This window comes from Lithobates pipiens, unplaced genomic scaffold (assembly GCF_037356315.1).
Source record: "Lithobates pipiens isolate NorthernLeopardFrog02 unplaced genomic scaffold, aLitPip1_a1.2 Scaffold_28, whole genome shotgun sequence".
Classification (NCBI taxonomy): Eukaryota; Metazoa; Chordata; class Amphibia; order Anura; family Ranidae; genus Lithobates; species Lithobates pipiens.
In genome coordinates, this window is record NW_027507789.1 from 81,242,075 (window position 1) to 81,265,579 (window position 23,505).

A 23,505-nucleotide genomic window follows, 5' to 3' on the forward strand; every position below is an offset into this window, starting at 1 on the left:
CTGATGAGCTGGTGAGCCGAGGGCGTCTCTTGCTCCCTGGGAGGGGACCCCACCCTATCCACTCTACCCACGACACCCCCTTACCCCTTCTTTTCCTTTTCTGCCATTTCCTTCCCCAATCTTCTCTTTCCCCTTCTCCCTCCTTTCAGTTCTACTATTTCCCTTCTTAACTCAAAAAAGGGAAAAGAAAATGGTATGTTCCGACCCCATTTGACTACTACACAATACTCTTCCCCTATCTATGGATATCTAAACTCTTCGAGGGTAGCAGGGCTAGTATCAATAATATTTTAAGTGGTAGAGGATCCCAACGAGATGGAGCTTTAATCTCATCTTGATATGACCGCAAAGCTGTACACATGCTATTCTCCTCAGACTTCTTACCATTGGCTCTGATATCCATGCAATATGATCATTTGATTGTAACTATTTGTATCACACATTCTGTGAAGTTGCCTTTACATTGTATGTCGCATACTACTAAATAAAAAATAAAAAAAACAGAAGCCTATGGCACCTGGTATTCCCAGGCGGTCTCCCATCCAGGTACTAACCAGGCCCGACACTGTTTAGCATCCGAGATCAGACGAGATTGGGCGCTTTCAGGGTGATGGGGCCATAGGTGATCTCTTCGGGCACTCTCAACCCTCTTGACAAATGCCAAGATGGTCACCTTGGGAAACAAGTGAAAAAAAAAAACAGGTCAATGTCAACAACATAAAAAGAAGAATACGGCACCTGGTATTCCAACGCCATCTCCCATCCAGGTACTAACTAGGCCCAACCCTTCTTAGCCTCAGAGAAGAGAAGAGATAGGGCTCTTTCAGGGTGATGCTGCTGTAAGCGATCTCTTTGGGCACTCTCAACCCTCTTGACAAATGCCAAGATGGTCACCTTGGGAAACAAGAAAAAAAAAAAACGAATCAACGCCAACAACATAAAAAGAAGCCTACAATAACTGGTAATCCCAGGTGGTCTCCCATCCAGGTACTAACCAGGCCAGACTCTTCTTAGCCTCCAAGATCAGACGAGATTGGGTGCTTTCAGAGTGATGTGGCCATAGGCAATCTCTTCAGGCACTCTCAACCCTCTTGACAAACACCAAGATGGTCACTTTGGGAAATAAGCGGAAAAAAAAACAGGTCAACGCCAACAACATAAAAAGAAGTCTACGACACCTGGTATTCCCAGGCGGTCTCCCATCCAGGTACTAACAAGGCCCGACTCTATTAGCCTCCAACATCAAACGAGATCGGGTGCTTTCAGGGTGATGTGCCCGTAGGCAATCTCTTCAGGCACTTTCAACCCTCTTGACAAACGCCAAGATGGTCACCTTGGGAAACAAGCAAAAAAATATAAATAAGTCGGAAGCTAGAGACAATACGGCCCGAGTCCTCAATTTAATCCATGCGGCGCATTAACAGGGAAGGCCCTTGCTTATGTTGTCAACGGACGCGGAGAAGGACTTTGACAGGGTGGCCTGGCACTTTATGCAGGCCACCCTGGAACATATAGGTCTTGGCCCCAACATGATGAGCTGGGTAATGTCGCTTTACTCCACGCCGTCGGCAGCGGTACGGGTGACCGAGCGGTGCTCGGACTCTTTCCCCATCACTAATGGGACGAGGCAGGGGTGCCCTCTGTCTCCCCTAATTTTAATTCTGACACTGGAACCACTTATGTGTCACGTTCGGAATGACCCGAATATTACTGGCATATCCAAACCCTCGGCACACCACAAAATTGCGGCGTACGCTGACGATCTAATTTTTTCCGTCTCCAATCCACACATTTTGCTTCCCAAAATACTTGCGTCTCTACAGCGACACGGCAGCCTATCAAACTATAAAAACAATTGCGCCAAGTCGGCTGTATTGAATATATCGGTCCCGGATGGTGAGGCCAAGAGGCTCCGGTCCGCTTTTCCATTCTACTGGGCTGAAAAATCTATACGTTAACTGGGCGTTGACATCGCAGCGGATTTAGCGCAATTGTACCTGCTTAATTTTGTCCCTCTCCTGGATAGACTGAAATCTGATTTGGGAAACTGGCATGCTTTAACACTGACCTGGTTCAGGCGCTGTAATGCATTCAAAATGATGGCCCTCCCTCGGATCTTATACATGTTCCAGACATTACCGATCTGGTTACCCCCAATTTTTTTCAGACAACTGCAGGTGCTGCTCCGGGACTTTATTTGAGCGCGCAAACCGCCCAGAGCCCGGTTGCAATTGCTTGCCAGACCAAAGGACAAGGGGGGTCTGGGTCTCCCAGATCTCAGACAATACTACAGAGTGACTCTGCTAGCGAGAGTCGTTGATTGGCATTGTAATGGCCCACACAAGCAGTGGGTGGAGATGGAGATTGAGGATGGATCCATTCCCCTATTGACCTCCCCGTGGCTCCTGTCCTCCCTACCAAAAGACCTCAGAGGTCACCCCGTAGTGGGAGCTACATTGGCTGTTGTGCGGAGGTTGTTCCGCTGCACACACATTGCTCCCCTGCCATCACCAATGACTCCGGTTATAGGTAATCCAGACTTCCCACCGGGATTTACCAACAAGAAACTGCGACAGTTGACAGTGGTGGGGAAACAGCGTCTGGGAGAGGTGTGGCCCACGGGAGGGCTCCCGACCACGCAAACTGACGCCGAGCTTTCTGACCCTCCGCTTGACTTGTTTAGTGCTTATCAACTTCGTCCCTTTCTTCTGGCCATACAAAGGGCCCCCTAAACTCCTAGAGACCTGACACCCTATAAATCCATCTGTCACAAAAGGGAACCTGTGCGACACACCCTCTCCCTCCTGTACAACCTATTGAGTAGTCAGGAGGAGGAGTCGACCCCACCATTTATCCACAAATGGGAGAGGGACTTAGGCATCACATTTACCCCACAACAGATAGGGAAGATCCTGACCTTAGTACATAAAGCTTCCATCGCAAACCAATATCAAGATACAAGATAGTCTCACGCTGGTATAGAGTCCCATACCTTCTGAATAAAATGGATAGATCGATCCCGGATGTTTGTTGGAGGTGAAATTCAGATATGGGGACCATGGGACACCTTTTCTGGGCATGCCCGACCTTGAGGAACTTTTGGGTTCCCAGTAGCGTGCCTTCTACACTTGACCGAACAGCCTGTTCGAAAATACAAAAAAACCCTCACAATGCAACTCCTGAATGCCGCCCGGGCCTGCATTCCCGCACTGTGGAGGCAGCCTCAGCCCCCATCCAAGGTGCTGTGGTATTCCAAAGTCAATCATATTCTCCGGATGGAAGAATTGACCGCCACCCTTCACAACACTGAAGAGGCATTTAGTGTTACATGGAGGCCCTGGAGGTATTTTACTGGTACTCGAGACTACATTCGGGAGGTGAGCAGTGCCCCCGTCCCAGAAAACGACTGAACATCTAACGTTTACCTACGTAGGCCATGTCTGCCCTGGGTGGCATTCCCCCCCTCCCTTTTTGTCTTTATTTTTCTTTTTTTCCCCGCCGATATCCCCCCACCTCCTCTCTCTCCGTCTTTGCACTCTCTTCTTCCCCCGTCCTCCCTTTTGACTATGCCTTGTCTCCTTACTAGCCTTTGGGACCCAGAAGAGCCCCAGGGTTCTGGACACGACCGGCTCATATTTTACTCTGGTTCACATAGGTCATGATAAGCTGGCTCGCTGTGGTCCCAGTTGCTCTCCATGATTACATTTGTCCGAACAGGGCTGCATTAGTTATACTGTACTACATGTCCGAGGTGGGGTTTCTCTATTTTCTGCATGAAACTGTAGGACTCCCCTCTGAGAACCCAGAGTTATTTGGCTGCCTATTTTTTGTTAGCATGTAATTGTGACCCTGGGTCATGCTGTATGGTTGACTGTTATATTTATGTTGTTCTACTTAATAAAAGAATAAAAAAAAATAAAAAAAATAAGTCAATGCCAACAGCTTAAACCTAAAGCCTATGGCATCGAGAAATCCCAGGCGGTCTCCCATCCAGGTACTAACCATGTCCCAACCCTGCTTAGCCTCTGAGATCAAATGCACGCTCAACCCTCTTGACAAACGCCAAGATGGTCACCTTGGGAAACAAACAAAAAAAACAAGTCAACGCCAACAACATAAAAAGAAGCCTGCGGCATCTCGAAAACCCAGGCGGTCTCCCATCCAGGTACAAACCAGGCCCAACCCTGCTTAGCCTCTGAGACCAAACGAGATTGGGCGCTTTCAGGGTGTTGTGCCCGTAAGCAATTTCTTTGTGCTCTCTCAACCCTCTTGACAAATGCCAAGATGGTCACCTTGGGAAACAAGGGAAAAAAAACAGGTCAAAGCCAACAACATAAAAAGAATCCTACGGTATCCGGTATTCCCAGGCGATCTCCCAATCAAGACACTAACCAGACCAGATCCTTCTATGTCACCTGGTCTTCCCAGGCAGTCTCCCATCCAGGTACTAACCAGGCCTGATGCTGCTAAGCCTCTGAAATCAGATGAGATCGGGTGCTTTCAGGGTGATGTGGCCGTAAGTGTTCTCTTCAAGACACGCCCAACCCTCTTGACAAACGCCAAGATGGTCGCCTTAAGAAACAAGTTCAAAGCCAACAACAAAAAAAGAAACCTATGGCACCTGGTATTTCCAGGCGGTCTCCCATCCAGGTACTAACCAGGCCCGACACTGTTTAGCCTCTGAGATCAGATGAGATTGGGCACTTTCAGGGTGATGGGGCCGTAGGTGATCTCTTTGGGCACTCTCAACCCTCTTGTTAAGCGCCAAGATGGTCACCTTGGGAAACAAGCGAAAATAAACAGGTAAACGCCAACAACATAAAAAGAAGCCTACGGCACCTGGTATTCACAGATAGTCTCCCATACAGGTATTAACCAGGCCGTACACTGCTAGGTCTCCGAGATCAATGAGATTGTGCGCTTTCAGGGTGATGTGGCCATATATGTTCTATTTAGACACTCTCAACCCTCTTGACAAATACCAAGATGGTTATCTTGGGAAACAAGTGAAAAAAAAAGGTCAACGCCAACAACATAGACCCTGGCGGTCTCCCATCTGACCCAGACCCTGCTTAGCCTCTGAGATTTGGCGCTTTCAGGGTGATGTGACCTCAGACGAACGCTTTGGGACATACTCAAAACTCTTGACTGATGCTAAAATGGTCACCTTGGGAAACAAGCGAAAGAAAAACAGGTCAAAGCCAACAATATAAAAAGATTCCTACGGCACCTTTAATTAGGTACTATCCAGGCCGGACCCTGCTTAGCCTCTGAGATCAGATGAGATTGGGCGCTTTCAGGGGGATGTGGCCGTAGGAGATTTCTTTGGGCTCTCTCAGCCCTCTTGACAAATGCCAAGATGATCACCTTGGGAAACAAGCGGAAAAAAAAAACCATGTCAACGCCAACAACATAAAAAGAATCCTACGGCACCTGGTATTCCCAGTTGGTCTCCCATCCAGTTACTAATCAGGCCCGACAATGCTTAGCCTCCGAGATCAGACAAGATCAGGCACTTTCAAGGTGATGGGGCCATAGGCGATCTCTTCGGGCACTCTCAACCATCTTGACAAACGCCAACATGGTCATCTTGGGAAACAAGCGAAAAAAAACAAGTCATTGCCAACATTGGAGGCTAAGCAGGGTTGAGCAATCAGTTTCCTTGCCTGAAATAGGCATCTCAGAACTGCCATCTGGCTACTTCCCGGGTTTCCAACTCCTTCAACTAATCCCAGGAGACAATACTTCGCCTCCATCCTGGTGGAGGTTCCAACCACCCAATCAATGGTTCCTGTCACCTCTGTCCAGTAGCGGATCAACTTCGGGCATCTCCAAAACATGTGCATCATGTCTCCCCCCATGTTCCCGCACCGGGGGCAACTTGCGTCCGGCCGTTCGGCCAAACTGAAAAAGTTTACGAGGAGCATAATAGGTTCTATATAATAAGAACAGATGTGACATCCTCTGTGAGGAGAGCCACAATTCACCACAGGCAGGATTCCTGTGGCCAATTATAGCTCAGGGGGGTTTAGTACACACCCCACACTATATAAGGCCGCCAGCACGGCGGCCTTGTATAGTGTGTTGCGGTGGTCAGGGAAAGAGGACGATAGGCAGGGACAGTGTCTTTACTGCTTGGGAACCTAGCACTGTTACAGTGGGTGTTATGTGCCTCCTGCACAGTACACACCTGAAGCTACCCTTTATTACTGGTGTTCAATTTCTGCAATACATGCATCTGCAGTGCAGAAGTTAGAGTCGGTGTTGTGTGCCTCCTGCACAGTATACACCTTATTGCTGGTGTTCTGTTTCTGTAATACAGGAACCTAGCACTGTTACAGTGCTAGGGTGTACAGAGAAGCTGGTATATAAAGAAGACTACAGCATACAGAAGAAAGGCTAGTGAATACAGAATACAGGTTTCGTGTATGTAGATAGGCTTGAGTATACAGAGATGCTAGAGTAAACAGTGAGGCTGGGGTACACAGAGAGGCTAGTTTAAAGACAAATACAAAGATGTTAGTGTATATAGAGAGGTTAGTGTATAGCGAGAGTCGAGTGTATACAGAAAGGACAGTGCATATAGAGAAGCTAGTGTATACAGAAAGGGTATACATGAAAGCTGACATTCTATACAGAAGACTGGGTAGTGTATACAGAGAGCCTAGTGGGTACAGAAGACAGGCTGGTGTATTCTAGCTAGTTTTTACAGTCTAGTGTATACAGAAGACAGGCTGTGGTATACAGAGAGTTTAGTGTATTCAGAGAGTCTAGTGTATACAGTCGGCGAGTGTATACATAAGACTGGCTAGTTTACACAGTGTTTACAGAGATGCAAGGGTGTACAGAGAAGCTGGTATATATAGAAGACTACAGCATACAGAAGAAAGGCTAGTTAATACACAATACAGATGACTCGTGTATGTAGATAGGCTTGAGTATACAGAGATACTAGAGTAAACAGTGAGGCTGGGGTACACAGAGAGGCTAATTTAAAGAGAGGCTAGTATATACAAAGATGTTAGTGTATATAGAGAGGTTAATGTATAGAGAGGGTCGAGAGTATACAGAAAGGACATTGCATATAGAGAAACTAGTGTATACAGAAGACAGGCTTGGGTATACATCAAAGCTGACAGTGTATACAGAAGACTGGGTAGTGCATACAGAGAGTCTATTGGGTAAAGAAGACAGGCTGGTGTATTCTAGCTAGTTTTTACAGTCTAATGTATACAGAAGACAGGCTGTGGTATACTTGAGGGTTTAGTGTATTCAGAGAGTCTAGTGTACAGAGATGCAAGGGTGTACAGAGAAGCGAGAAGCTAGTATATATAAGGCTAGTGAATACAGGCTAGTGAATACAGAATACAGACTCGTGTATGCAGATAGGCTTGAGTATACAGAGATGCTAGAGTAAACAATGAGGCTGGAGTACACAGAGAGGCTAATTTAAAGAGAGGCTAGTATATACAAAGATGTACGGCACCTGGTATTCACAGATAGTCTCCCATACACGTTTAGTGTATTACAGAGATGCAAGGGTGTACAGAGAAGCTAGTATATATAGAAGACTACAGCATACAGAAGAAAGGCTAGCGAATACAGAATAAAGGCTGGCTTCTACGGAGAGGCTACCACTACGGAGATGCAGAACACTATCTAGGGTATATAGAGAGGCTAGATTATACAGAGAGGCTAGTGCATAGAGTGAAGCTATTGTATATATAGAAGCCTGGTTAGTGTATACAGAGAAGCTAGTGTGTACAGAAGAAAGGCTAGACAGGCTATAAAGAGAGACAAGTTTTTACAGAAGACAGTTTGGGGTATACAGAGATGCTAGTTTATACAGAGGATACAGAAGACAGAAGACGGGCTAGTGTATTCAGAACATAGGCTAGTGTATATCGAAGACAGGCTATTGTATGCAGAAGACCGGCTAGTGTAAACATACTGGTGTATATAGAGAGGCTAGTGAATTTAGAGGGTAGGCTAAGTGATAACAGAAGACAATCTGGGCTATACAGAGACATCTCATCATTTCATCTAGCTCACATCTCTAATGGAGTTTGTCTCATTGCCATGTTATGCCTTTTCATTCTTATGCTAAATATAGATCACTACACGATTTTAATCATCCACATCAAGCATGCAATAAAACTATCATACATCAAAATAAACCATGTACGCTTTTGCTCTATTTTGCATATTTGTACCGGGACTGTGAGTATGTGACAGTCCTGACACACCATCCTGACTTATTTTTCTTTATTTCTTATTAGAAATGGAGAGTACTATCTCAAAATCCGCTTAAATCTATTCACTTCCATGAGTTCTACCGCTAATTGTACCTTAATGCAAAATGTTCACAAAACCATCCATTTGCTACCAGACATGCTGCACATACTAAGAGTAATGTAACCATCGCTCTCTAACGATGTAAACAGTTTTATTGCTTTTCTGATATTGACCGAGTATCTCTGACATTAACTGAGTATCTCTCTGCACTATGATCTTATTAATAATAATAATAATAATAATAGGATTGTGTAATGCAAAGATCAACTAGTCTAATATAAGCTTTCTCATTGGTACCGGCATATCCTTTAAATTTAGACTAACGCAACTATTTCTCGGCCATTTTCAAGCTAAGCTTTCAATCTCTTACCATTGAACAGCGATACTTCCTCCCTACAATATTAAGCCATTTAAATGTCCTATTGGTCGTCTATATTATACAACTCTCTGAAAAGCCTATATGTAGCGAATAAAACTAGTCTTACATCTTAATAAAACAGTTTTATTACTCAACCAGTATCAGCTGTCATGTACTGTATTACTTCTTTTTCTCCACCTTATCTGTCAAAGTTAAAACACAGTGACAAAACATTTCTTTTTACCGCAGCAAAATGTGAGAAAAGCAGTCTAAATCATTGTAACAAGTTATAATGTCTACAGCTAAATTTACGTTAAATCAAAAGTCACACAAAACCATCTTTTTAAAACCTTTTACACACTGCACATTAAGATTAATCTCTCGCTACCTCTATGCAATAGGATTCTCTTTCTGACTCTATTTTGTTTATTACTTCTTCTCCACATTAACTGTCACACTGATAACCATTTGTAACACATAACATTTGCAACACATTTTTTAACAGCGGCAAAATGTGAGAAAAGCAGTGGGACGGTTTACTTGATTGAGAAGTGGTTGCAGTAGCAAAGCATAGCAATACAGTTTGATTACATTAATAACACATAATGCAACTATTTTACATTCATTTTACATTCACATTATGCATACATCCTAATGTAAGCTGTCTATCACTATTAATTTTCATGGTTACTGATACATTATGCCGATGACCAGTGGAAACGGAAAACAGTCAGTGTAAGCCGTCTTCGTGCGTAACATAATTAATGGAACGATTTACACGTTGGAATTTTCAAGCTACGTCAATTTACTCTTAAATACCCTTTAGCTGCTTAGCTCACAACTTTTCTGTATGTAGCCGCGTTTACATGTAAATAACCAATGGGGATTGACATTTCATGTCCATCTCACATCTCTAATGCAATTTGTCTCTTTGCCATGTCATACTTTGCCAGTTATTATACTTTCTCATCCGATAGAAACCTAGTCGTTGCTGATATTTCATGATTACAGCAATCATCTCATCGAATTGCTATTCCGACATTTTGCCTTGGTATTACTTTGCAACGCTCTATTGAACAATGTAAAGGTAAGCTAGATATTGTGTGTATTTCCACTTAAACTCTACCTGTATATACTGTCTCAATATTATCCTTTCTAATTTTGCTAAATTAGATTATAGAGTTTGCTATGTCTAAATCCAGGTTACCTACTCACCTTTATTACGTATACTGCTAATTTTAGGATAATACAAAACCATCTTATTGCTTCTTTACACGCTGCACATATTAAGAGTAATGCAATGCTACCGTGAACAGTTTAATTGCTCGTCTCACATTTAGCTGGTATCTCTCTGCTATAGGAAACTGAATTTGTACTAGAACGATCACTCATCTAATATCAGTCCACTCAGTGCTACCGGAATAACTTTTACATTTAGAGTAATGAAATGATTTCTCAGTCATTTTGGAGCTACTGCAACTAACGCTTCCGATCTCATTTCGACTGCAATACTTAATCTCTGCTATTGCAGAATATTTAGCTGCTGACACGTAATGAACTTGATTGATAAAAACCTACACACGTTGTTGCTGTTATTTCGTGTATTTCCACTTAAACCCGTTATAGTTATTTTGCTATATTTATTACTAGTATAAACAGATTACTATCTCTAAATCCTGGTAAACCAGCTCACACTAAACCATCTAATTTCTACCTTACACGCAGCACATATTAACATATTAACATTTAGCCGGTATAGTGAAATAGTAAACGAAATGTGTAGATCACTCATCTAATATCGTCTTTTCAGTGCTACCGGAACAACTTTTAAATTTAGAGTAATGCAACGATTTCTCAGTTTTATGAAGCTACTACAACTAACGCTTTGGATCTCTTTCCTGATAAATTACGCACTGCAATATTAAGCCATGTAAATTGTCCTATTGGTCTGCTAAAAATGCTATGTATAATAATACAAATCTTTTAAAAGCAATATCGTCTCACTGTAATACTTACACTCTGCATAATATATATGAATAATGCGAATAATGCTAATAATAAAGTCGTCTAAAACTCGGCTATAAGTAGAGAATAAAACTATCTTAGATCAAAATAAACCATGTACTGCCAAACCAATAACGGACAATTACTTAACGTCTATCAGTCAATGACTTAACAAAATAAACTTTAGCACTCTTTTGCTCTATTTTGAATAGTTGTAGTTCTCCACATTAACTGTCACATTGATATCACCACTGACAACACACCACTTTTTAACAGCACCAAAATATGAAAAAAGCACTTTATATGTTTCAAAAGTAGTTGCATTAGCAAAAAATAAAGTCCTGTCTTCTTTACACGCTAGCTTTTCTGTATACATTAATCTCTCTGTGTACACCAGCCATTCAATATAGACTAGCCTCTCTGTCTTCTGTATACAGGTGCCCGTAATCTATATACACTAGCCTGCCTTCTTTTTACAATAGTCTCGGTGTCCCAGCCTCTCTGCCTCACTGAATTCCCCAGACTGTCTTCTGTATACACAAGCCTATCTGTAAAAAAAAAATAGCCGGTCTTCTGCATACTCTAGCCTCTCTGTGTAACACAGTCTCTCTCTGGATTCCCTAGCCTACATCTCTGCATACCCAGGACCTTCCTCTGTATAATCTAGCCTATCTGTATACACTAGCCTGTCTTTTGTACAAATTAGCTTCTCTGTAGCCTGTCTTCTGTATACACGAGCCTCACTGTCTACTCTTGGTTGTCTTTTGTATACACTAGCATCTCTTTATACATTAGCTCTCTGTATACCCAAGCCTCTCTGTATACACTAGTCCACCGGTATACACTAGCAAGTCTGCATACACTAGCCTCTCTTTGTAACTCAACTTCTCTCTCTGTATACCTTAGCCTCCATCTCTGCATACCCAGGACGTTCTTCTCTATAATCTAGCCTATGTGTATACACTAGCCGGTCTTCTGTAGACATTAGCCTCTCTGTATAAACTAACCGGTCTTCTGTATACACTAGTCCGCCTGTATACACTAGCAAGTATGCATACTCTAGCCTCTCTCTCTGTATACCCTAGCCTCCATCTCTGCATACCCAGGACGTTCTTCTGTATAATCTAGCCTATCTGTATACACTAGCCTCTCTTTTGTACACATTAGCCTCTCTGTATAAACTAGCCGGTCCTCTGTATACACTAGTCCGTCTGTATACACTAGCAAGTCTGTGTAACCAAGCCTCTCCCTCTGCATACCCTAGCCTCCATCTCTTGCATAAACCAGGACCTTCTTCTGTATAATCTAGCCTATCTGTATAAACTAGCCTGTCTTTTGTACACATTAACCTCTCTGTATAAACTAGCCGGTCCTCTGTATACACTAGTCCGTCGATATACACTAGCATCTCTTTATACATTAGCTCTCTGTATACCCAAGCCTCTCTGTATACACTAGTCCACCGGTATACACTAGCAAGTCTGCATACACTAGCCTCTCTTTGTAACCCAACTTCTCTCTCTGCATACCCAGGACGTTCTTCTCTATAATCTAACCTATTTGTATACACTAGCCTGTCTTTTGTACACATTAGCCTCTCTGTATAAACTAGCCGATCCTCTGTATACACTAGTCCATCTGTATACACTAGCAAGTATGCGTACTCTAGCGTCTCTCTCTGTATACCTTAGCCTCCATCTCTGCATACCCAGGACGTTCTTCTGTATAATCTAGCCTATCTGTATACACTAGCCATCCATCTCTGCATACCCAGGCCGTTCTTCTCTATAATCTAGCCTATTTGTATACACTAGCCTGTCTTTTGTACACATTTGCCTCTCTGTATAAACTAACCGGTCTTCTGTATACACTAGTCCGCCTGTATACACTAGCAAGTATGCATACTCTAGCCTCTCTCTCTGTATACCCTAGCAAGTCTGCATACTCCTGCCTCTCTGTGTAACCCAGCCTCACTCTCTCTCTGTATACCCTAGCCTTCATCTCTGCATACCCAGGACGTTCTTTTGTATAATCTAGCCTATCTGTATAAACTAGCCTGTCTTTTGTACACATTAGCCTCTCTGTATAAACTAGCCGGTCTACTGTATACACTAGTCCATCTGTATACACTAGCAAGTCTGCATACTCCTGCCTCTCTGTGTAACACAGTCTCTCTCTCTGTATACCCTAGCCTCCATCTCTGCATACCCAGGACGTTCTTCTGTATAATCTAGCCTGTGTTTTGTACACTTTGCCTCTCTGTATAAACTAGCCGGTCTTCTGCATACACGAGTCTCTCTGTATAACCTTGGATGTCTTTTGTATACACTAGCTGCTCTTTATACATTAGCTCTCTGTATACCCAAGCCTCTCTCCTCTCTGTATACAGAGGACCGACTAATGTGTACAGATAGGCTAGATTATACAGAAGAACGTCCTGGGTATGCAGAGCGCTCAGCTTCAAGGTATGGCCAACGCGAGTAATATGAGGGACACTCCTCACCCCCGCCCCCACCTACCAGATCTGACTTTCATCCCCTTGCCCTCTCTGCCCCGGTCATCTGGTGGCAGTTTTATGCACTCCCTGGCCCCCACCCATTCATAATCCTTACCGACCTTTCTTTCCGCTGCTCACAGAAACACACTGGATGACTTGTCTAATTAACCAACTTGTACAAGACACCGCTATCCTCCTGTCTGACACCGGTCCCCCTTGGAGGCTTTACCCCTCACTGTTTGGGTAGTCCCTGCCTCTCCCTGGATGCTCCACATATACCACAACGACATTGTCAGAGGGGCACCACTTGACAGGACACGGGGCTGTCATGCCGGTGGCATCTCCCATTGGAGGAAGGGATGATGGCCCCAACCCCTTGGCAGCAGGTTCTTTCATATACAGACCAGGGCGGCTCATCTTCCCTTCTGGAGTCTTGACCTTAGATGGGGGATTTGCACTTTGGGGGGTCTGAGTGATACCTAATGCGCTGTACTGGAAGGGCTTGACATTCCCGCATATGTGTCCCCTCCCCCTGGATGCGCCCCTTGTCCCCCCCTCTAGCTCCCACCTACTCTTTGCCGACATTGCCTTCTGCAGCTTTCGGGGACCCTGGATGACTTATTTATTGAGCCTATTGGTACGAGACACTGCTTCCCTCCAGGGTGACTCTGGACCCCCCTGGAGGATTTACCCCTTACTGTTTGGGCAGTCCCAGCCTCCCTCTGGATGCTCTACACAGCCCCCGATGGCGATGCAGGAGAGACACTAATTGGCGGGCCCCAGGACTGCTGCTCGGGTGAAGTCTCCCATTGGATGGAGGGATGGTGGCCCCAGCCCCTTGCCTGCCGGATTTTCCATGCACCGACCAGGGCTGCTTCTCTTTCATCTTGATGTGGTGACCATGGAGGGGAGGAGTTGAAATTTATGGGGTCCGGGTGTTTGCTGGTGGGAGTGCGCTAAAGGACTTGACATTTCTGCATGTTTGTCCCCTCTCCCCTGTTTCCCTCCTCCCTTCCCCCCCTTCCCATCCTTCCCTTCCCTCCTTTCCCTCCCCCTTTCCCCCTTCCACTCCCCATTTCCCCCCTTCCACTCCCCCTTTCCCCCCTTCCCTGCCCCTTTTCCCCCCGGGGCGTGGACGGGGGAGAGGGGGTAAGGAGAGGACAATCTGCCAAAGGGAGAAATGCATTTGTTCGGGGACTGCATGTACTTTAGGGGTATGGGACGGGGTGTGGTGGATCCCATTCTGTGATGCCTTTTCTGTTGTGACGGACTCCCTCGTGCATGCCTACGTTTAGGGCGAGCCGAGGAGACCCCTCAGTGCTAACAGTTATATGCTCTACCTCTGTTTTGGTTATACTATTGTTTTTTGTTTCTTTGATGTTACTGATTGTCTTTTATTTGCATACCGGTATCAGACGTGACATTTACCACTGCCGGGACTGGGGGGACTAGGATTCGGGGGCTCCCTCTCCAACCTGTCTACCCAATTACCCAAGTAGGACAGCGCGTTAAACCCAGTGTACATCTGGTAAGCGCTATAGCATAATTGTGCTGTTTTAGTATACCCTTCCTGTACTGTACTGTACAAATGCAGAAAAATCTTAGCCAGGTCGGTAAAGGAGTTGAAATCTGGCTCTTACATACCACAGTTGATAGATGAGAATGGCCAGAGGGCCTCTACCCCAACCCAAATAGTCGAAGTCTTTGAAAAATGTTACTCTGATCTCTACAACCTGCCCGATTCAGGGTCTGGACAGGACAATATAGACAGATATGTAACCGGTTCTGGTCTACCAACCCTCTCATCGGAATCACGGGAGTACTTGGAGGACCCGATCACACTGGAAGAAGTCCAGACGGCCGTGGGACCTCCGAAGGTGGGTAAGGCTCCGGGCCCTGACGGATATACCGCACAATACTTTAAGACCTTCCTCCCTATTCTCGGCCCGCGCTTGGTGAATTTATTTAATACTCTGAGCTCGAATGGGGATTTTCCTGAGGATACCCTTAGAGCCCACATCTCGTTGATACCTAAGGAGGGCAAAGACCCGGGCCTATGTGGGAGCTACAGACCCATTTCCCTCCAAAATTCGGTCCTAAAACTATTCTCTAACTCCTCGCCACGTGATTGGCACATCACTTGTAGTCCCTTATACATATTGACCAGTTAGGTTTTATTCCCACCAGGGAAGATAGGGACAACACCACTAAGGTGCTTACCCTGATCCATAAAGCAAAGTCATCTGGGACCCCTTGTCTTTTCATGAGTACTGATGCCGAGAAGGCTTTTGATCGGGTCAAATGGACATTAATGTTCTCGGTCCTTCGCCATATAGGTCTGAGTGAACGGATGCTGGCATGGATAAGTAAGATATACTCACGTACTTACATTCCACCGGACATCGCACGTACGTTTATGTTGAACTTCCCCCCACCCCTTGTCACTAAGATCCGCAGTCTGCTTCACGGGTGGCATTCTGGCCTCCATTCCTGGTTCAGCAGATGCAATCTCATTAAAATGAACATACTCCCTAAATTTACTTATCTTTTCCAAGCTCTCCCGATCCAGATTCCAGTCCTGTTTTTTAAGCAAGCTCAATCCTTGCTCACTCAATTTAACTGGGCCCACAAAAATCCCAGACTTAAGCGGTCACAGCTGACATTGTCTAAACAACAGGGAGGGTTGGTTCTCCCTAACTTGCGACGCTACTACCTGGCCTCCCATCTGGGGCGTGTATTGGACTGGAATCGAAACAAACTTTCTAAGCTCACTCCCGAATTCCGCTAAGAAGCGCCATGTGGTGCTATAAGTATTTACCCACAGAATTTATGTCACATCTCACTATAGGGGCTTAGTTGAAAGTCAGTCACCTGATCGCTACCCAAAACACACTCACGTCTTTGACTTCCCCCCTATTCCCTATACGTGGCCATCCAACCTTTGAACTGCGGACCCACTTAGAAATTCCAACCTAGTCAATGCGTCTAAATTCATCATTGATGGAAAATGGCCTTCTTTCTCAACCCTAACAGATCCGACAGGGCTTTTCCAACTGCCTTTTTGGAGAGCGGCGCAACGACATCATTTTCTCCATTCCATCCCCAATCCTCAAACGTTCGCCCGCCCTCAGACGGAGTTTGAGACTCTATGCAGGAGCGAAGGCCCTTTGGCCCACATTCTCTCTCAAACAGATTACCCACACTTAACCTGTCTGGCCAACTGGGAAAAGGACCTTAATTGCTAATTTTCCCCAGCACAGAGACAACGCATTATCACTTTGGCTCTCAAAATGTCGCTGTGCACGAAGATACAGGAGACGAATTTTAAACTTCTCACCAGGTGGTATTTGACACCATCAAAGCTGCAGAAATGTTTCCCCTCTTCCTCGAACATATGCTGGAGGTGTGGAGAAGAAGAGGGCACGTTGCTGCACATTTTTTGGTCCTGCCTCAGTTTGGTGGACTTCTGCACAGAGATCCGATGCATGACACAAAAATTCACAGACTTCTCCATCCAGGAAGAGGCTGCATTCTTTCTCTTGCACCATTCACAGATTCCCATTAAGAAGTACAAAAAAATCTATTTTACGGCATGTGATAAATGCGGCGAAATCCTGCATCCCTCTCTATTGGAAAAAATGTTCCCCCCCTTTCATTACTCACTGGCTTAGGAAAATAGAGGACATTAAAAAAAATGGAGGACTTGATCCTCACATCACAAGGTAAACAAGAATTTTTTAAACAAACCTGAGACATCTGGAATACCTTTATATTCTCGCTGGAAGGATGTCGCCTGCTATCGCCTTAGTGCTCTGAGCTTTCCTTGACTGGCCCCTTGGACAGTGGCTGCCATCGTGTCTCGTCCCCTCTTCTCCTTTTCTGATGTTTCAACCCTTCTCTTTTCGGCCTTCCTCCCCTATCTCTCACCCCCTCCACCCCCTCTCTCTTTTGGAAAGAGTGGAAAATTGGGAATGACGGCCCCACACCCCCCTCTGGATGGATTATGCCGGAGGGACCTGGGGTTTGTGTGACCCTGGATCTTGGTACAGTACTTTATCCGTGCCTCGAATCATTGTGATTGATGGAAGGCAGACTCACAGTTGCGAATATACCTGTATCAAGTATTGTTCAGCTGCTTTTTGCTCTGTATTTCTCTGTTGCATTATGTACTCGGGGGACCGTCTTCCCCTATTTGGAGAAAAAATTATATTTGAAAAAAAAGAAGCCTACGACACCTGGTATTCCCAGGCGGTCTCCCATCCAGGCATTAACCAGGCCGGACCCTGCTTAGCCTCCAAGATCACATGAGATGGAACAGATTCAGGGTGATGTGGCCGTAGCCAATATCTTCAGGCACTCTCAACTCTCTTGACAAACACCAAGATGGTCACCTTGGAAACAAGCAGAAAAAAATAGGTCAATGGCCACAACATAAAAAGAAGCCTACGGCATCTGGAAATCCCAGGCGGTCTCCCATCCAGGTACTAAACTGGTCCCAACCCTGCTTAGCCTCTGAGATCAGATGAGATTGAGCTCTTTCAGGGTGGTGTGGTCGTAGGAGATTTCTTCAGGCACTCTCAACCTTGACTAACGCCAATATGGTCACCTTGGGAAACAAACAAAAAAATCAAGTCAACGCCAACAACATGAGAAGAAGTCTACAGCACCTAGTATTCCCAGGTGGTCTCCCATCCAGGTATTAACAAGGCCCGACCCTGCTTAGTCTCTGAGATCAGACGAGATCTGGTGCTTTCAGGGTTATGTGGCCATAGGCAAGCTCTTCAAGCACTCTCAACCCTCTTGACAAACACCAAGATGGTCACCTTGGTAAACAAAAAAAAAAAAAACAAGTCAACGCCAACAACATAAAAATAAGCCTCCAGCACCTAGTATTCCCAGTTGGTCTCCAATCCAGGTACTAGCAAGGCCCGACCCTGTTTAGCCTCTGAGATCAGAGGAGATCGGGCGCTTTCAGGCTTATGTGCCCATAGGCAATCTCTTTGGGCACTCTCAACCCTCTTGACAAATGCCAAGATAGTCACCTTGGGAAACAAGCGAAAAAAAAAACAGGTCAATGTCAACAACATAAAAAGAAGACTACGGCACCTGGTATTCCAAAGCCATCTCCCATCCAGGGACTAACTAGGCCCAACCCTTCTTAGCCTCAGAGATGAGAAGAGATAGGGCTCTTTCAGGGTGATGCTGCTGTAAGCGAACTCTTTGGGCACTCTCAACCCTCTTGACAAATGCCCAGATGGTCACCTTGGGAAACAAGCGAAAAAAAACAAAAACGAATCAAGGCCAACAACGTAAAAAGAAGCCTACAATAACTGGTATTCCCAGGTGGTCTCCCATCCAGGTACTAACCAGGCCTGACTCTTCTTAGCCTCCAAGATCAGACGAGATTGGGTGCTTTCAGAGTGCTCGGACTCTTTCCCCATCACTAATGGGACGAGGCAGGGGTGCCCTCTGTCTCCCCTAATTTTTATTCTGACACTGGAACCACTTATGTGTCACGTTCGGAATGACCCGAATATTACTGGCATATCCAAACCCTCGGCACACCACAAAATTGCGGCGTACGCTGACGATCTAATTTCTTTCGTCTTCAATCCACACATATCGCTTCCCAATATACTCGCGACTCTCCAGCGATACGGCAGCCTATCAAACTATAAAATCAATTGCACCTTTGTCTGTATTGAATATATCGGTCCCGGATGGTGAGGCCAAGAGGCTACGCTCCGCTTTTCCATTCTACTGAGCTGAAAAATCTATACGTTACCTGGGCGTTGACATCGCAGCGGATTTGGCGCAATTGTACCCGCTTAATTTTGTCCCTCTCCTGAAAAGACTGAAATCTGATTTGGGAAACTGGCATGCTTTAACACTGACCTGGTTCAGGCGCTGTAATGCATTCAAAATGACGGCCCTCCCGCGGATTTTATACTTGTTCCAGACATTACCGATCCGGTTACCCCCAATTTTTTTCAGACAACTGCAGGTGCTGCTCCGGGACTTTATTTGGCCGCGCAAACCGCCCAGAGCCCGTTTGCAATTGCTTGCCAGACCAAAGGACAAGGGGGGTCTGGGTCTCCCAGATCTGAGACAATACTACAGAGTGACTCTGCTAGCGAGAGTCGTTGATTGGCATTGTAATGGCCAACACAAGCAGTGGGTGGAGATGGAGATTGAGGATGGATCCATTCCCCTATTGACCTCCCCGTGGCTCCTGTCCTCCCTACCAAAAGACCTCAGAGGTCACCCCGTAGTGGGAGCTACGTTGGCTGTTGTGCGGAGGTTGTTACGCTGCACACACATTGCTCCCCTGCCGTCACCAATGACTCCGGTTATAGGTAATCCAGACTTCCCACCGGGATTTACCAACAAGAAACTGCAACAGTTGACAGTGGTGGGGAAACAGCGTCTGGGAGAGGTGTGGCCCTCGGGAGGGCTCCCGACCACGCAATCTGTCGCCAAGCTTTCTGACCCTCCGCTTGACTTGTTTAGTGCTTATCAACTTCATCACTTTCTTCTGGCCATACAAAGGGCCCCCTACACTCCTAGAGACCTGACGCCCTATGAATCCATCTGTCACAAAAAGGAACCTGTGTGACACACCCTCTCCCTCCTGTACAACCTATTAAGTAGTCAGGAGGAGGAGTCGACCCCCACCATTTATCCACAAATGGGAGAGGGACTTTGGCATCACATTTACCCCACAATAGATAGGAAAGATCCTGACATTAGTACATAAAGCTTCCATCGCAAACCAATATCAAGAATCAGGATACAAGATAGTCTCACGCTGGTATAGAGTCCCATACCTTCTGAATAAAATGAATAGATCGATCCCGGATGTTTGTTGGAGGTGCAATTCAGATACAGGGACCATGGGACACATTTTCTGGGCATGTCCGGCCTTGAGGAACTTTTGGGTGGAGGTGACCGAGACGATAAAAACTCTCAGAAATGTAGATATCGCAGACAACCCAGCAGCCTGCCTTCTACACTTGACCGAACAGCCTGTTCGAAAATACAAAAAAACACTCCCGATGCAACTACTGAATGCCGCCCGGGCCTGCATTCCCACACTGTGGAGGCAGCCTCAGCCCCCCATCCAAGGTGCTGTGGTATTCCAAAGTCAATCATATTCTCCGGATGGAAGAATTGACCCCCACCCTTCACAACACTGAAGAGGCATTTAGTGTTACATGGAGGCCCTGGAGGTATTTTTCTGGTACTTGAGACTACATTCGGGAGGTGAGCAGCGCCCCTGTCCCAGAAAAAGACTGAACATCTAACGTTTACCTACGTAGGCCATGTCTGCCCTGGGTGGCATCCCCCCCCTCCCTTTTTGTCTTTATTTTTCTATTTTTCCCCGCCGCCACCCCCCCCTCCTCTCTCTCCGTCTTTGCACTCTCTTCTTCCCCCGTCCTCCCTTTTGACTATGCCTTGTCTCCTTACTAGCCTTTGGGACCCAGAAGAGCCCCAGGGTTCTGGACACGACCGGCTCATATTTTACTCTGGTTCACATAGGTCATGATAAGCTGGCTCGCTGTGGTCCCAGTTGCTCTCCATGATTACATTTGTCCGAACAGGGCTGCATTAGTTATACTGTACTACATGTCCGAGGTGGGGTTTCTCTATTTTCTGCATGAAACTGTAGGACTCCCCTCTGAGAACCTGAGTTATCTGGCTGCCTATTTTTTGTTACCATGTAATTGTGACCCTGGGTCATGCTGTATGGTTGACTGTTATATTTATGTTGTTCTACTTATACTTAATAAAAGAATAAAACAAAACAAAAAAAAATAAGTCAATGCCAACAACTTAAAAAAAGCCTATGGCATCGAAAAATCCCAGGCGTTCTCCCATCCAGGTACTAACCAAGTCCCAACCCTGCTTAGCCTCTGAGATCAAATGAGATTTGGCTCTTTCAGGGTGATGCAGCCATAGTAGATTTTTTCAGGCACGCTCAACCCTCTTGACAAACGCCAAGATGGTCACCTTGGGAAACAAACAAAAAAAAACAAGTCAACGCCAACAACATAAAAAGAAGCCTACCGCACCTAGTATTTCCAGACGGTCTCCCATCCAGGTATTAACAAGGCGCGACCCTTTCTAGCCTCTGAGATCAGCGGAGATTGGGTGCTTTCAGGGTGATGTGCCCATAGGCAATCTCTTTGGGCACTCTCATCCCTCTTGAAAAATGCCAAGATAGTCACCCTGGGAAACAAGCGAAAAAAAACAGGTCAACGCCAACAACATTGAAAGAAGACTACGGCACCTAGTATTCCAAGGCCGTCTCCCATTCAAGTACTAACTAGGCCCAACCCTTCTTAGCCTCTGAGATCAGAAGAGATAGGGTGCTTTCAGGGTGATGCGGCTGTAAGCGATCTCTTTAGGCACTCTCAACCCTCTTGACAAATGCCAAGATGATCACTTTGGGAAACAAGCGAAAAAAACAGGTCAACGCCAACAACATAAAAATAAGCCTGCGGCATCTGGAAAACCCAGGCGGTCTCCCATCCAGGTACAAACCAGGCCCAACCCTGCTTAGCCTCTGAGACCAAACGAGATTGGGCGCTTTCAGGGTGTTGTGCTCGTAGGCAATTTCTTTGTGCACTCTCAACCCTCTGGACACATGCCAAGATGGTCACCTTGGGAAACAAGGGAAAATAAAACAGGTCAACGCCGACAACATAATGAGAAGCCTACGGCACCTGGTATTCCCAAGCTGTCTCCCATCCAGGTACTAACCAGGCCCATTGCTGCTTAGCCTCAGAGATCAGATGAGATTGGACTCTTTCAGGGTGATTTGGCCGTAGGCACTCTCTTTGGGCACTCTGAAGCCTCTTGACAAAGGCCAAGATGGTAACCTTGGGAAACAAGTTAAAAAAAACAGGTCAAAGCCAACAACATAAAAAGAAGCCTACGGCATCCAGTATTCCCAGGCGATCTCCCAATCAAGACACTAACCAGACCAGATCCTTCTATGGCACCTGGTCTTCCCAGGCAGTCTCCCATCCAGGTACAAACCAGGCCTGACGCTGCTTAGCCTCTGAAATCAGACAAGATCGGGTGCTTTCAGGTTGATGTGGCCGTAAGCATTCTCTTCAAGACACGCCCAACCCTCTTGACAAACGCCAAGATGGTCGCCTTGAGAAACAAGCAAAAAAAACAGGTCAAAGCCAACAACATAAAAAGAAGCCTATGGGCTTACAGCGGACCCTAAGAGATGGGACCCACTAGCTCTGTCATGGTTCGGACGCTGTAATATGAACGCAATGCCACGACATCTGTATCTACTACAAGCCTTACCTATCAAAATACCCCAGACTTTCTTTCATGCGGTTCGCTCAATCTTTATCAAGTTCCTCTGGCGCGGAAAACATATGCGTATTGGTAGGGCAATGCTGTTGCGACCGAAATTGCGGGGAGGTATTGGCTTCCCGGACCCTGCTCTATATTACACAGCGACGCACATGACACCGGTGGTTGACTGGTGCTGGTGTTCTGCCATATACTGTCCGGCCATGATATAGTGTCTGCGCCGTACTGCGCATGCCCAGTACGGAGCAGACGAAGCTTCGGAAAATCTCCGAAGCCGAACGGTAGCCCCACCATCCAAGCGGACATAGGGTTGTGAATATTAGAGGGCATGCGCAGCACACAGCGGACACTATCCGAGAGCAGGAGATGGTGCGGGTTCCACTGACTGGTCTGCCTTGGGCGGGGAGGCCATTGGAGCCCTGTGTGACTACTCACCCGTTAATTGGCCCCTCGCTCGCCGAGATGGATAGTTTTTTTCACCTTTCCCACCTGACTAACTTTCCTTCTCCTATGACCCCAATTATTGGACATCCTAGATTCCCTCCGGGCCTGTCTGACCAGGCCTTTACCAGGCAAGCCCCCCGAAAGGGCTTCTGAGAGCAGCCCTATTTCTTGGACCCACGGGCTTGATTCCCATGGGGACCATACTGCTAGAGCAAGTACCTGTTGCATTGGATAGCTGGAGAGCTAGACAGCTAATCAATTTCCTCGGATCACTACCTAACCATTCGTTCTTCTCTAGACAATTCCACCCCTTCGAGGAACTTTGCCTGGATGATGGCCCAGTTCGTGGTTTCCTCTCTAGGTCCTACCAAATCCTGACAGACGCACAATCCTCCACGGATCCACCCTTCCTAGCTAAATGGAAAAGGGACTTACAAACTACATTCTCCAAACCACAGAAGGACAGAATACTCTTTTTCGCCTATAAGTCGTCACTCTGCAGTAAATATCAGGAGATCTCATATAAGCTGATCACACGCTGGTATCGTACACCGGTGGTGTTGGCCAAAAT

The 23,505-nt window shown here is 46.0% G+C and overlaps 7 pseudogenes; all 7 read right to left on the reverse strand.

Moving 5' to 3' along the window:
- Positions 1–505: 505 nt before the first annotated feature.
- LOC143936409 (5S ribosomal RNA) lies at positions 506–624 on the reverse strand (annotated as a pseudogene).
- Positions 625–946: 322 nt separating this feature from the next.
- LOC143936556 (5S ribosomal RNA) lies at positions 947–1,065 on the reverse strand (annotated as a pseudogene).
- Positions 1,066–4,609: 3,544 nt separating this feature from the next.
- On the reverse strand, positions 4,610–4,728 carry LOC143936401 (5S ribosomal RNA; annotated as a pseudogene).
- Positions 4,729–5,421: 693 nt separating this feature from the next.
- On the reverse strand, positions 5,422–5,540 carry LOC143936811 (5S ribosomal RNA; annotated as a pseudogene).
- Positions 5,541–17,594: 12,054 nt separating this feature from the next.
- LOC143937193 (5S ribosomal RNA) lies at positions 17,595–17,714 on the reverse strand (annotated as a pseudogene).
- Positions 17,715–17,809: 95 nt separating this feature from the next.
- LOC143936322 (5S ribosomal RNA) lies at positions 17,810–17,928 on the reverse strand (annotated as a pseudogene).
- A 3,940-nt stretch (positions 17,929–21,868) lies between these two features.
- Positions 21,869–21,987, reverse strand: LOC143937029 (5S ribosomal RNA; annotated as a pseudogene).
- Positions 21,988–23,505: the final 1,518 nt, after the last annotated feature.